This window comes from Schistocerca americana, chromosome 2, assembly GCF_021461395.2.
Source record: "Schistocerca americana isolate TAMUIC-IGC-003095 chromosome 2, iqSchAmer2.1, whole genome shotgun sequence".
NCBI lineage: Eukaryota > Metazoa > Arthropoda > Insecta > Orthoptera > Acrididae > Schistocerca > Schistocerca americana.
Window position 1 is genome coordinate 74,526,723 of NC_060120.1, and position 16,557 is coordinate 74,543,279.

General features: G+C 37.4%; 1 protein-coding gene across 2 annotated transcripts in view; it reads right to left on the reverse strand.

Annotated features, from left to right (window-relative positions):
• LOC124596020 (sodium-independent sulfate anion transporter) overlaps positions 1 to 16,557 on the reverse strand; it is a 109,155-nt gene that overhangs the window by 12,263 nt on the left and 80,335 nt on the right. The window lies entirely within an intron of this gene.

Consider the following 16,557-nt stretch of genomic DNA (forward strand, 5'->3'; position numbering starts at 1 on the left):
CAACAACTAGGGAAAGGTGCAAGGTAACTTGGCCTGACAGTCAATGTCAAAAAGACCAAGTGTATGGCAATGACCAACCAACAAAACCTACCAACTCTCAGGATAGCCGACAGGGAGTTTGAAAAGGTGAGAGACTTCAAGTACCTTGGGTCGAATATCACTGAGACAAATGACATTGGCAGTAAGGCGAAAGCCAGAATAGCAGCAGGTAACAGATGCTACTTTGTCACATTACCCTTGCTCAGGAGTTCGCTGCTATCACGAAAATCCAAAATCCTCATTTACAAAAAAAAAAAAAAAAAAAATTATAAGACCAGTTGTTACGTATGGTGCCGAAACATGGACCATGACTGTAAATGAGGAAAGGATCATTAGCATTTGGGAGAGAAAGGTGCTACATAAAATAAATAGCCCAATATATGATCAAGAAGGATGGCACATTCATACGAATGCAGGACTACGACACCTTTTTGAAGAACCTGACATTGTCACTAGCATTAAAATAAGAAACTGCAGTGGGCAGGGCATATGGTGAAAATGGAAGAAGACAGAGCATGTAAGAGGATTTTTGATGGCCCAGCTGGAGGCAGATGGCGGAGGGGATATCCCAGAAAGAGATGAGTAGATGGAGTTGAAGAAGACATGAAAAAGCTGAGTGTCAGAGGATGGAGGTGGATAGCCATGGATTGGATGGAATGGCAGGATATTGTGATGCAGTCCAAGGCCCTTCAAGTGCTGTAGAGCCAAGGAGTAAGTAAGTAAGTGAGTAAGTATGAAAATATAACACAGTTGAACAAAAGTATTCTGAGAGTACAGAATCATTTCAAGAGTAGAAAAGAAGTCTATTTTGAAATTCCTTTAACCAACTATAGTCTTCATAGAAGAAGAGTTTGTGAAGGTCAATGCAGCTGTCTGACCCGAGAAGAAGATCGGCTGCCACAATACGCAAGTCAACTGTGAGAGACGTGTGAGTCTTGCACCCCAATACCATATTGTCTCCTGTTGTCCAAAAACCATCAGAACGTGGTGACGTAAGTGACAGGACACGAAAAAAACGGGGATTAGAAAACAGAAAACGAAAGAAGATGTTAGACGTTGCCATAGCAACCGAGCATAACAAGATACGAGAACTGTTTCCTGAAATTGTATTGAGTCCAATGAACAAATGGAAGAAAGTTGTGAGTGCAACGCTATAAAAGACATGAGAAAGTAATGGCGGAGAAAACTGGAGAGAAGACCTCATCTTTTTGACTGAGGACATAGGGTGTGGAGGGTAAGCAGTCTTCACACACGTACATCGTGCTGACACTGATGCAGTAACCAGCCAGCAATGCTGACTGCACCAGCTGCAGCTCTCCGGTGCTGACTCCGAGTCCGCTCACCGCCAACGGCGCTGAAACCTACGTCCGATGCCGCCGGCGCCAATGCTGTCCGTCGGTGCTGATTACACATCTGCTCACCAATGCAGCTAGAACTCTACGCTGGGTGAGCAAAAAACAATAAATTTTTGGTAAAGTTATAGTTATTGTACTCAGTGGTGAATTTTCTTTAGATGATTACTAGGTCTAAGATCAATAAAAGTATGGATCAGGAACAACAACATGGAACAACTTCAGAGCCAGGCATGGCTGGCGAAGTTGAGAGGGGACTGCCAGACTGGACACAGTTAGTACAGTTAAGAAGTGCCACTTTACGTGAAAAACTAGAAGCACAAAGTGCAGCTGCAAATGTACAAGCTGCAACTTTGAGTGAAAAATTAAATGCATAGAGTGCAAACTCAACCACTTTAAAACAAGAACTAAATGCTAGATTAGATGACCCAAGTGCTAAGTTAGATGATCAAAGAACAGATTCAAATGCTCAGAATGAACCTCTGTGAAAAGAAATAGGTTTAGTACATTCTAGTTTAAATGCCCAGAGTGAAACCTTGAACAGTCAAGCAGCAAATACTGCTTTGTTAAAGACTAAAGTTGACACTCTTAATGATGAGGTAGAAAATCTGAAGTTAGATTTAAAGAGTGAACTCACTAGTTCTTTGAATACTCACATTAATCAATTATTTACTGAATTTAACCAGAGACAGGATGAACAATTTCAGGACCTAACTAAAAAATTAGACTTTGATATTGAAGATAAATGTAATAATGTAGAATCTGAATTTAGTGGAACATTAAAATTTTGTGAAAATGGATGTAATGTTAAAGCTAATTCTGTAAGACAGGAAATGAAATCTTGAGAGAGAGCACAGATCGATCCAAGGAATTAATATCAATTATGCAATCGAAAACTCCAGATGTTAGTATACAAGCTGTTACTACACAAGATGTCAGTTCGTGAGTAAATAATGTAGAACAAAATTTCAAAGAAAAAATAGTCAACTTTGACATTATAATTGTAAGTAGTCTGGCGGAACCTTTTGAGCTAATTGTAGATCGAAAAATTTCCAAGAGTATAATCTCCAGAAACGTTGCGACTGTTGCTTTTTCCAAACCTAATGATACTAACAAGGTTATAGAAAACTTGGGCGAGGAATTCAGACTTGTCCATGACAAGGTAGAAAACAGAATAACTTTATCTGATGTAGTGTTGTGTAGTAAAGTAGTGATTGTTTTGTTGTGGGTAGACTTTCACACAAAATTTAACAAAAAGTACTGGTTCGCGTTTGCTCAAGTGAGGTTAATATCAAATCCATGGGATCTGGGCAGAATCACATCTGTCCCTCAGGGACATTAACATTCTGTGTTAACAGGTAGAGTCACATCTGTCTCCAAGGGACGTTAATGTTCTGTGTTAACGGGAGGAGTGACAACCGTCGGATCCCTAGTTGTTTTCAGTGTTTCTTCAAACTTAGTTTTCCTGCACCGAATTCCCTTCAAATCTTAAACTATTCTGTAATCTATTCCTGAATTCTTAAACTATCCTATAATTATAGTACGTAGGAAATTGGATGTGACTACAAGATTAAGACCAATTTAAGAGAATCACAGATGAACAGTGATCTCTAGACATGAAATGAAATGAATAAAATTTTATTTGAGTGAAAAGTATAATATCATGGTGTTATTCAAACAAAGTGATATCTGAATGGAATACTTTATGTGTGTATGAAATATAGTGTAAAGTGAATGACCAAACGGCTATGTTATCGTAGTGTATAATTTTCTATTTTTATAGAATATTTTATACCTTTTGTGAGATGTAATGTAAAGGGGAGGGTTTATATCATTTTTGGAAGGGGTGGGTAGTGTAGGTACAAGCACGACTAACACTAATCACACATCCCACCTTTCAGACAACCCTCGCAGACAAGAGCAACTGATTCTTCACCATTTGCCATTCCATAGGTGTTGCTAAGATTTTTCTTCAGGGGCTTCAAAGGTGAAGGTGAGAATGTCCACTGTGTAGGAAATGTTTAACATAATAACTCCTCCAGCTTGTCACTCAAGTACCGGTGAAGTACGGATCCTGGGGAAAGGGGGGGGGGGGGGGGGGGTTCCCTATCTTTGGGGCTATCTTCTTCCTCTTCTTCGATCTTAGCAACCAGTTCTACTTTTTCCTTTCTCACTTCGCATTTGAGTACCGGTCTATCTTTCCCTCTTTCCATATGCATATACTTCTATCACTGAAGTCCTTCTTATTTTCTGTGGTTTCAATAACCTTCAACTTATTTCATAAGTAGGCCGAAGAATCAGGATACACAAACACACATCTACATACATACATACATACAAAGATATACTTAAGCACAGACTGAAGAATTATGAATTAGGAACCTGAACAATGTCATAAATGCCAAGGGATGTAGGGAAATAAAGATATATGTACATCTGAGTAGATGCACATATTGCATTATCGATATGTGACGGTTCTGCATCATTAATTTTTGTCGCTCTCAAATATATGTTTACATGTGCCATGCTAGTCCTTTGACAAAAGACATAGTATCTACTGGGAGTTAGTAAATACAGGTAGACATAGCATCTACTATGTGTGGGCGTGATATCCGTCTATATAATAGGAGTGGGGAGTGAAAGAGGACTCTAGGGTATTAGAGGGAGTATTGAAAAGTGGAGTTAAGGTGTAAAGTAGATTTGTAACTTTACCAGAGGATATTTAAGAATAGTATATGAAGTGTCGGCAGAAGTGCCAACACCATGTTGTTTGAGGAAGCCGAAATGCACACTATAAGCTCGCGCAGGCTGGTGTGAGGTCTGAAACAGGATACATAATGAATGCTATAAAGAAAAGTACGTAGCTGCTGGAATACTTAACTTTAATCCACAATTGGTGAACATTGGTCTTGTTGATACAGTATTATCATCTCAATATAACTTGGTGATGGCACCTTGCCAGGTCGTAGCAATTGACTTAGCTGAAGGCTATGCTAACTATCGTCTCGGCAAATGAGGGCGTAATTCTCAGTGAACCTTTCCTAGCAACGTCGGCTGTACAACTGGGGCGAGTGCCAGTACGTCTCTCTAGACCTGCCGTGTGGCGGCGCTCGGTCTGCAATTACTGACAGTGGCGACACGCGGGTCTGTCGTATACTAGCGGACCGCGGCCGATTTAAAAGGCTACCACCCAGCAAGTGTGGTGTCTGGCAGTGACACCACAGTATACATAAAAATGTATGCTAGGGCGATGAACCAGGAGGCCTATGCAAGAAGGATACGGAGGGCACACTCGACATTTATTGGATGAGAAAAATGGCGGATAGGCAGACCTATGAAAGGCTGACCTATACTGCGCAGACAGGGCAACAAGAACGGGACTGACCTGTACCGTAGCAGGATAGGAATAAGAATGGGGCGTACCTACCAAAATGGAAGGAGAAAGGGTACTCCTAGGATCAACCCTGGGTAAGATATAGGTACTGTTCCTAAAGGGAAAAAGGGCAGTATTGTGACAGAAGTCACACGTTTAAAGGGATGAGTCTGGTAAGTTTGAATTCTATGCATCAATAGCCTCATTAAGTTTCAGGTTTACAAATGTTCCACAACGGAACACTTTTATTCTACCCAGAGTTTCCCCAGATTATAATAAGTAATGAATAAGTATCTACTTTAGAAAAGTAGTACGGGAAGTAAGAACAAAGCAGTAGAGTATTCATGAGCTATGTACACCTGGAATTTATGATTGGAAGAGGAATAGAAAACATAGATTTGGTACTCATGAATTTTTGGAGATTGAAAACAGCTAACTCCAACATGGATTGAGAGGGTCATGTATTATAATTGTGGTAAAATATGCACGGTTATTAGTAGAAAGAGAGGCACTGTTAAAAGATAAAGAATTATTTTGTGTAATTGTACATAATGAATATATATAAAATATCGTGAGTTCGAGCTAAGGGGAGTGATATGTAGTGCCTCGAGAATTTCAGTGTAAGTTCTAGAGACACTCGGCTTTCCAACATCTTGAATACCCAATAATTTAAGTAAGAGGGTGAGAGAGTGGAGATGTGTCTACCTCGCCGCCGGTTTTTGTGTGTGCAGGATGGATGTATATCGGGAAAATACTGCAACAGTGATTGTCAATCGGCACGGACAAGTGTTTGCAGCACATGCCATAGAAGCTGTAAGTCCAGTTCAAGGAGCAAGCATGCGCTATTCTTTGACTGTATTGTTGTGAACAAAAGAATTATGTATTGAACTAAAGACATTTACATTGGATCTTCTGGTGTTGGACTTGCGAGAAGCAAGAACTGGTTTCGTAGTGGTTATTAAACCATACATATTGTAATTGTACCTGTTAGTATCTAATGGTCCAAGACAGGGTTGACTCGTGAGAGTTGAATGCTTATGTGAAACTTGTGAAGTTGTTTTATTGCGGGGATGAAAATATAAGAGTTGAACAAAGTATCCTGAGAGTGCAGAATCATTTCAGGAGTAGAAAAGGAGTCTATTTAGAAATTCCTTTAACCAGCTATAGTCTTTGGAGAAGAAGAGTTTGTGAAGATCGATGCAGCCATCTGACCTGAGAAGAAGATCGGCTGCACACAATACGGGCGTCAACTGCGAGAGACGTGTGAGTCTTGCACCCCAGTACCGTACTGTCTCCTGTCGTCGAGAGACCATTAGAATTTAACTCTTTCCATTTCGACCATAACTGCAGCACTCACCACAGAGATAATTTTAAACTACCAACACACCATTTAAAACACTATGCCCACACACCACAGTATATGGGGTTAAAAATTTACAATAAAATAAAAGGAAGTAACATATTTTACATGGAGTTAGTTACACTTACTCTATACCTGTTAGGTGGAAAAGTGTTACTATTCAATTGAAGAATTCCTTGAGGACAGTTTTACAGTTTAAACAAGGAAATTATACATTTCCTTTTGTATACTGGAAACAACAGTATCTAATTGTGTAGCAATACCTCAGAAATGGGTGAAAAAATAATGTAAAAATCCAGATACATCTCCACTACATCAAATCAACATTGATTTGAAATTGTGTGTTATGAGATAAATAAATTTATCTATGCCTATACCATTATTGCCAGGGTTTCCAAAAATTATTGAAAAAGGGTTCCTTTTGAAACTGACTACAAACTTCAGCCATAACACTCAACTGAAATATCTACCTCCAACCAGATAAGCTGTCTTACATGCAGTGGACAATTACACTAATATCTCAGTATTATTCTTATACCTAATAAGGTATTTGATGCGATTGATCATTCTGTGCTCCTGAGAAGGCTTAAACGATATCGTGTAAGTGGCTTGCCAAATGAGTCAATTACATTGTATTCAGAATATCAGTTTCAGGTAACAGAAATAAAGTACATGGAAGGAAATGAACACCAGGTACACCTCTCTGAGCTATGTGTATCGAGTCATAGTGACCCACAGGGCTCAACATTTGGTCCACTTCTGTCTTGGCACTCATAAATAATTTCCCATTACACGATAGGAATCCAGAGCCACTGCTATTTGCAGGTGATTTCAGTCTAATGACCAAAGGGAATAATGAAGAACATCTTATTGCATCTGCAAAAGATATTACAAAACAAGTGTCTGAGTGGTTTATGAGACACGGACAAATAACAAATCCCGAGAAAACTATATTCATGAATTTCCATAGAAATCAAAACAAAAATGCAGCACAACCAGTATTATGTATGGATAAACAAAACATTAGTACTGCTCCTGAAACTAAAGTTCTTGGGATTCATATTCACAGAAATCTTAAATGGAGTTCTCATATTGCATCCCTAAATTCAAAACTAGCAGAAACAAGCTATGTAAGAATTCTTTGCACTGACACTATTGCTAAAATAATTAGGGCCATATACATTGCTCATGAGCTTTCAGGACTGAGGTGCAATATCATTTTCTGGCAAAATGTACATCAGGCCAAAACAGTTTTTGGGAAACGAAAGGCAATTGTAAGAATATTGAAACAAGCAAGCAGCAGAAAACCACACAATCGTTTCTTTAAAGGTCTCTAAGTCTTACCTCTTTCCTAAATCTAATTATTGAAAGTAGTGCTGCTTGTCAAAAAAGTATAGGCTATTAGGAAAGAAAACTTTTTTACTCAAAACAAAATTGCCCATGATTACAGTACCAGGTAAAACAGTAACATACATACTAGTCTTTGCAACACTATATTATGTGGAAAAGTTGTGTATCATACAGGAACAAAATAATACAACTTATTACACAAACACATAAAATCTCTTTCTGAACTGCAGACATTTAAAAAAAATCGTTGATGTCCTACCTACTGAAAAACTGCCTTCACTAAACTTCTCAGTACCTCATGCATGAAAACACGTAATTCATACTTTCAATTGTAGAAATAAGTGGTAAATATATGGTGTGTATACAACTTTGTAGATATTCATTATATGGATTCAATTATTGTAAAAAATTAAATGATATTTATCTGTAAATTGTAAAACCAACAGGTAAAAAGACCAATACCTAGGGTATGATATATATGTATGAAAAACAGATTTATAAGGTCAAATAAATAATTAGATAAATAAATGCTCACAGTTTTTACTAGTGAACACAGAAGACTGACAAGCTCATCATAAACTTACATTATGCACACATAAGTTTCGAGTCATCAACTTTAGTATATAGGCTACCTCAAAGCAATATAAACTAAACTAAAGCACCAAAAAAATAATTGTAGTGTGTCATTTACTGTCATGAAATATGAGAACTTGGCATGCTATATGATTTACAGACACTGTTCAAGATTGGATGTAGACTTCTTTTCAGTTACGTGTGGAATCAATGCTGGATATCAGTTTTTAGATCCCCAGAACAATTTCCTCTTACCACTATTATATCTCATCTTATGCATTCATTGTTGTGAGCTTCAGTTCAAAAAGTGGTTTGATGCAGCTTTTCTCCTGCATAACTACTGCAACCTACATCCATCTGAACATACCTACAGTTGTCAAGTCTTGGTCTTTACAGTTTTGAAACCCAAACTTTCTTCTGTTGCCAGAATGACAATTCCTCATTGACTCAGGGTGTGTCCTATCAACCGATCCATTTTTTTAGTCAAGCTGTGCCGTAAATTTATTTTCACCCACTATAACTTGGTACTGTCTTATTAGATATTCAATCTAACCATCTTATCTTCAGCATTCTTCTGTAACAACATGCTTCCAAAGCTTCTATTCTGTGTATCATCATTCAAAGCTACACTCTAGACAAATACCTTTAGATAACACTTCTTAACACTGAAATTTATATTAGATATTAACAAAGTCATCTTTTTCAGAAATGTTTTTCTTACTATTGCCAGTCTGCATTTTATATCCTTTCTAACTTCAGCTATTGTCAGTTACTTTGCTACCTGATTAGCAAACATCATCAACTACAGTATTTTTAAAATCTCATTTCTTAATCTAATTTCCTCAGCATTACCTGAATTAATTGTTTTACACTCCATTACTTTCATTTCTCTTCTAGTTATGTATATCTTTTAAACTCTTTTCAAGATATTATCCATTCCATTTGTGACAAAATTTTCCTTGGTTTTCTTTACTGTTTGTTCAGCATATGGATTGAATATATGTTTCACTCCCTCCTCCACTACTACTTCCATTTCACATCCTTCAACTCTTATAACCATACTGTGAAAATTATACATAACATTTTGCTCCTTCTATTTTATTCCTGCAACAATGTCAGAAGCTTTAATTCTTTATAGGATGCATTAAAATACTCTATGTTCCATGAACATCAGAGATATTTGCAAAAGTGCTGGTATAAATCTAGCTGCAGACTAGAACAACTGCTCTAAAGAGAAATGAGCAAGATTTTGACCTGCAGAATAAATGTTTACATTTTTTTGTCATCTTTCTTCTGACTGGTTTGATGTGGCTCTACTGTTGTACATGCCTCTTAAGTCTTGTTGAATTTCTTCTTCTGGCCCCCGTTGTTCTTGATGATTGTTAGAATTTTGTACAACTGTCAAGTGGTTGTACATGACCCAGATTATATTAATTTTCACTTAATTCGTATTTATTGTTGATAAACATTTTAGATGATCAGCCTGCATTGTATGGCCTATTTCAATACATCACCATGGGTGAGTAAGCTAAGTAGGCTGTTATTAGCCTAGCAAACATTAACAAGTTGCTTTGAATGTAACTTTAAATATTTACTCCTGGACACTGACTGACTGATACTGACCATTACATTTTGATTACACAATACTCACTGACTGACAACATAGTGACTGTTCTAGCTGAAAATGACTGACTTAGAAATGTACTTGTTGACCACCTGACACAGACTGACTGTGGCTTATTGCGCAACGCTTATTCATACTTGAAAAATTACAGAAATTACAAAATTTTAAAATATAAACTTATTTCATTTTGGATACTACATTAAAGGACACAAAATTAAATGATACAGTACGAAGATACAACAGCAAGTGAAGATACAATAGCAAGCTTTACTCCTTCGTAACGGTGTAAATGATAGGTGATATTTTATGAGAGGAAAATTTTTATGTACACTGGGATTTCCAGAGCCCACCAAGAGTGTTCTGAAAGCTTAAATTTTATAATTTTTATAATTAACAAACTAACACTGAGTTGTTGACAGGTACATGTAAATGAGAAAGAAAACTTGCTAGCTTTTGGAAGAAATCCTTTGATGATGCAGAGCAGAAATACACACACACACACACACACACACACACACACACACACACACATACACACACAAAACACTGTGTCACCTAGACACACAATGCTGGGATTGTAGTGCGGCAATGACAATGAAATAGATCGAGCACTCCACCCTAGAAGAAAAGCGTCCGAAAATACACAACAACAACAACAACAACCGTCGGCTGGAAAAGTTTTTCTTCCATTTATTCATAACATCACAGATGGGAAAGTTTTGGCCAAGTTTCAAGTGGAGACAATCTTTTGACCTACCAAGAAAATTAGTGAAAGTTTAAGATCGGTGAAAGACGCACAACACCCCTTAGCTGCCCCAGGTGTGTATAAAATTCCGTGTAGCTTTGGCATGGTTTATATTGGAACAACTAAAAGGAGTGTTAATACCCACCTAACGGAATGCAAAAGGAACTGTAGATTGGGACAAATTGACAAATCAGCTGTAGCGGAACATGTTTTCAAAGACAGTGATCACGAAATAAAATTTAGTGAGACAAACGTGATAGCTAGGACCTCATATTATTATACCAGCATGTATAGAGAAGCCATAGAGATCTATAAGCAAGAAAATAATTTTAATAAAAAAGAAGAAGGCTTAAAACAATACTGTACAATACAATGCAATAAAACTAGACAAGATATGGCGGTCGACTTTGTACCAACGAAGTGACAATCAATTACCTGTAATCGAGAGAGATGGCACTAGCCAGAGATTAGTTTTAAAGTCGAAAGCACGTGATGAGTGGTGGCACCATCTAAGCACTCTATATAAACGGGACATCCAGAGCCTAGCAGCCAGTCACTGACTCACCTCAGAAGATGTTGCCCACAGTAGACAATGAAACATTAGGAAGGAAAAGAAGTTTTATATATGGGCCACAGCAATTCAGCCTAGAAGTTTTAATTAATGATGACTAAATGGAAATGTCGCTAAAGTCATCTGTTCAATTTAAATTAAGAATGGGTTCAGTTTTATGTATGAGTATGTATTTTCAGAAAAATGTGTCACAGTGCTGACCTTTACACCGAAGCATAGGGAGTTGAAGTGAAGTAAGGGTTGACTGTGGTGACATGTATTAGGAGAAAAGGCTATCACACTATAGCCCTTCAGGCTCAAGTAAAGAATAATATGTTGTCTGAAGTGAAGTAATATTCAAATTAACAGGTGTTTTATCTGTTATGTGAAGGAAGGTAAAGTTTTGACAGTAATAATGTTGTGGCTTCTCTGGGGTGTAATTCTTAGAGTCATTTTTGTGAACATCTACATCTACATCTCTAATCCACCACTCACACTTAAGTTTTTCAAACCATCGTCAGACTATTTATCTGCTGTTCCATTCTCCAACAGCACATGGGAAAAATGAACACTTAAATCTTTCTGTAAGAGCTCTGATTTCTCTTATTTTACTACAATGATCATACGTAAGTTGGTGACAATAAACTAATTTCACATTCGGAGAAGAAGGCTGATGAATGGAATTTCATTAAAAGATCTCATAGCAATGTAAAATGCCTTTGTTTTAATAATAACCACCCAATTCGCTTACCATATCTATGACACTTCTCCTTTATTTTACAGTAATACAAAATGACCTGTCCTCCTTCGAAATTTTTCAGTGTCCTCTGTCAATGCTACTTGATAAGGAACTCATACTACACAGAAATACTCTAGCAGAGAATGAACAGGCAAAGTATAGACAGTCTCTAGAATGAAATTTTCACTCTACAGTGGAGTGTACGCTGATATGAAACTTCCTGGCAGATTAAAACTGTGTGCTGGACCAAGATTTGAACTCGGGACCTTTGCCTTTCACAGGCAAGTGCTCCACCAACTGAGCTACCCAAGCATGAATCACGCCCCGTCCTCACAGCTTTAATTCCGCCAGTACCTTGTCTCCTACCTTCCAAACTTCACAGAAGCTCTCCTGCAAACCTTGCAGAACCAGCACTCCAGGATATTGCGAAGACATGGCTTAGCCACAGCCTGGGGGATGTTTCTAGATTAAAATTTTCACTCTACAGCAAAGTGCCCACGAAAGCCAAAGGTCCCGAGTTCGAGTCTCGGTCTGACACACAGTTTTAATCTGCCAGGAATTTTTATAGACAGTCTCTTTAGTAGACAACATTGTCTACTTGATTGTTCCAATTTAAGTTGTTCATAATATTGTAATTCACAGTATTTAGTTGAACTGATACCCAAATTTAATTTATTTCTTTTCATATTCATGTGGATGATCTCACATTTTTCCTTACTCAGCTATCATGTATAAGTCATTTTGCAATTGGTTGTGATCTTCTGATAACTTAAGTGGATGGTAAATGACAGCACTACCTGCAAACAACTGAAAAGGGCTGCTGAGATTGTCTCCGAAATCATTCATATAGTTACAGAGCAGCAAAGAGCCTACAACATTTCCTTGGGGAATGCTGGATATCACTTTTGATTTACTCAATGGTTTTCTGTTGTACTGTGACCTTTCTGACAAAAAATCATGAATACAGTCACAAAACTGAATTCTATTGCAAATCGACATCAGTGATACAGGTCTGTAATTCAGTGAATTACTCCTATTTGCTTCCTTGAGTATTTGTGTGACTTGTGCTACTTTCATGTCTTTTGGTATGGATCTTTCATTAAGGATGATTGCTAATTAGGGGCTTTTGTATCAGCTTACTCTTAAAGGAACCTGATTGGTATGCTATCTGGACCAAAAGACTTGCATTTATTAAGTGATTTAAGATGCTTCAGTACACCAATGATATCTAGTTCTAAGCTACTATGTTGACTGTTGCTCTTCATTCAAATTCTGGAATACTGCCTTTGTCTTCTTTGGTGAAGGAATTTTAGAAAACTTTGTTTAATAGCTCCACTTCAGTTGTCAGCATCAGTAACATTACCTCTGGTATCATACAGCGGAAGTGTTGATTGTGTCTTGGCCCTGCTGTACATTACATATGAGCAGAACTTTTTTGGATTTCTTTTTTGGATTTTCTGTCAGGTTTTGAGACAGAGTTTCATTGTGTAAACTGTTAAAAGCATCTCACATTGAAGTCCACACAAAGTTTTGAGTTTCTGTAAAACATTGCCAATCTTGGAGATGTTGCATTCTTTTAAATTTGGCATGCTTTTTCCATACCTTGTGCAAAAGTGTTCTGGCCTATTTTGTGTACCATGGGGGGAGGGGGGGATCAATACCATCTTTTGTTAATTTATTCAGTATGAATCTCGCAGCTGCCTATTTCTCTGAATTCAAACCACATCTGGTGTACACTTACGTGGTTAGTTGGGAGGGGGTGGAGACTGTCTCTTAGTGAGATGTCACGCAAATTTTTATCTGTCTTTTTTTTTAAAAAAAAAAAAAAAATATATTTTGCATTTACTTTTGATAAATTTGTTTGTTACAGTGGTCAATATCGCTGCAATGAACTTTTGATCACTAATCCCCATATCTGTCAAGGCAAAGCAGGGATTTAATAAAGTAATAATATAGTAATGATGAAGTATTTAATGGAATAATAATGAAGTAGTGAAGTGACAAAATATGATGAAGAATATGAGGTAATGAAGTGGTAAAGATGTAATAATGAAGTGAGCAATAAAAAATATGAGAAGAATCTTGTAATGCAGTGATGGTTAGGACACCAGTTAAGGATCCTGTCTTTGTAGTAGTTAATTTTTGTGAATTCACTCCAGTAGTTAACAAATTGTAAGTAAAGAATTAGATGGCACAACAAAATTTCATAAGAAATAAAATATGACTATCTATGAAAAGTATTGATTTTGCTCTATAAAACATCTATGCAGTTTGAGGTAGTACTCTGATAATCCGTGTAAAAGTTTTGGCACTGAGATTAAAAACAATTTAATAGTTTCCAATAATAATTGTAATTAAAGTATAAAATAAAATTATTTTAAATGCTCAGTGAAATCTTAAATTATATGAAAGTTCATTAGAAACATACTGCTGCAGAATTTTTTTTCAAGATACTGATAAGCTTGCCTCTTATAAAATATGTGTAATTAATGTTTTTTGTATTAATGATTTGAAGTAGTAATGAACTAGGAAAACCGTCATGTTGTGAACTTCATTAAATACCAAAACTGGAGAAAAATCCTGACAGAAATCAATAATAGAAATTCAGCAATCTTTAAGTAATGGAAAGTTGAAAATGAAGTACTACTTTGGTCTCAGAATCAGTTGGACCACAGGGGTAGCATCCATCTAATTAATTTGATATTTTTGTTAAAGATTTTAAAATTATGACTACTATTTGTCTGGAGTAGGAACTTTGTATTTCAGGTATATTTTACATTTAGTGTATTGATTACTGATAAATGTTTCTTTGGTCATTGTTTTCCTTATATTCACCAATATGGACATTGAGAAATGTAAGTGCAGTGCTATAAAGAACCATAAAGGATCCTCAAAAAGAACTAATAGAGGCTGGGTGGGAGTTGAAATAAAAATAGGAGCCCCTTTTTCCAGAATTTCAGGATGCAGTGAGTAAACAGGTGGAAAGTGAAATTTTGTTAGATAGTTGTATAAATGGAAATGAGTCAGGAGGCCCCCTGCGGGGCAGGTCCGGCCGCCTTGGTGCAGGTCTTATTACATTCGATGCCACATTGGGCGACCTGCGTGCCAGATGGGGATGAAATGATGGTGAAGACAACACAACCCCCAGTCCCTGAGCAGAGAAAATCTACGACCCAGTCAGGAATCGAACCCGGGCCTGTAGGACTGCAATCTGCCATGCTGACCACTCAGCTATCAGGGTGGACAATAGTTGTATAAAATACATTTTAAGGTTAATGTGGAACACTGTGGAGAATCTAAAAGTTATTTCAAAAATTGGTAAAAATACTTTCCCAAAAAAAAATTTAATTCTTGGTAAAATTTTGTAACTTACATGTTGACATTTGCATTTCTTGAAAATTTGTAATTATGTATTGTTGAACAATGATCAGCTTTACATTTACTATTTAAATTTAGGCATATTGTAAGAAGTTTATTGTATGTCATCATGGTAGTTCATTTTAAAATGTATGTCTTAAACACAGATTGTGAAATGTTGGTGAGTAGCTACTGTTGTTTTTACAATGGATTATCCAGTTAAATATTTTCATTATTTATCCATATAACCCAATGGGGGTGATGTGACAGAATGAGCTGGATCCACCCAGATGTCATTATTCCATTACTGACAATATGGTAATTTTTCTTTTATTTATCTCATTTCTGGAATGGCATACAACAGTTAAAAAAAGTCCCTTTGTTATGCTTGCTGAAATTGATAAAACATTATTGTTTGCAACATACTTTCTGAATTACTGATGCTGATAACATGATTGGTGTGCCTAAACATAATTTTTATGAGTAAATCTTCTTAATTTGAGGAGTTGAACCTCTTGGTTCATCCCTATGAAATCCCCAAACCACCTTCCCTACCCTCCGGCTCCTACCCTTGTAACCACCCCAGGTGTAAAACCTGTCCCATGCACCCTCCCACCACCACCTACTCCAGTCCTGTAATCCTGTACACGATCAAAGGCAGAGCCACATGTGAAAGCACCCATGTGATTTACCAACTGACCTTCCTACACTGTGAAGCCTTCTATGTGGGAATGACCAGCAACAAACTGTCCATTCGCATGAACGGACACAGGCAGACAGTGTTTGTTGGTAATGAGGATCACCCTGTGGCTAAACATGCCTTGGTGCATGGCCAGCACCTCTTGGCACAGTGTTACACTGTCCGGGTAATCTGGATACTTCCCACTGACACTAACCTATCAGAACTCCGGAGACGGGAACTTGTCATTCAACAACATCTTTGCCCCTGTACTCTGCCTTGACTGACATCTCTGCCCAAACTCTTTGCCTTTACATATGTCTGCTTGTGTGTGTGTGTGTGAGTGTATACGTGTCTTTTTTTCCCCCTAAGGTAAGTCTTTCCACTCCCGGGATTGGAATGACTCCTTACCCTCTCCCTTAAACCCACATCCTTTTGTCTTTCCCTCTCCTTCCCTCTTTCCTGATGAAGCAACCTTGGGTTGCGAAAGCTTGAAATTTGTGTGTGTGTTTGTGTGTTTTTTTATTGTGTCTATCTACCAGCACTTTCTCGTGTGGTAAGTCACAGCATCTTTGTTTTTTATATATATTTACCCCGCATGGAATGTTTATTTCTATTGCCCGGGTTCCCGGGTTCGATTCCCGGCGGGGTCAGGGATTTTCTCTGCCTCGTGATGGCTGGGTGTTGTGTGCTGTCCTTAGGTTAGTTAGGTTTAAGTAGTTCTAAGGTCTAGGGGACTGATGACCATAGATGTTAAGTCCCATAGTGCTCAGAGCCATTTATTTCTATTATAAGACAAGCCTGAGTGAAGGTTGC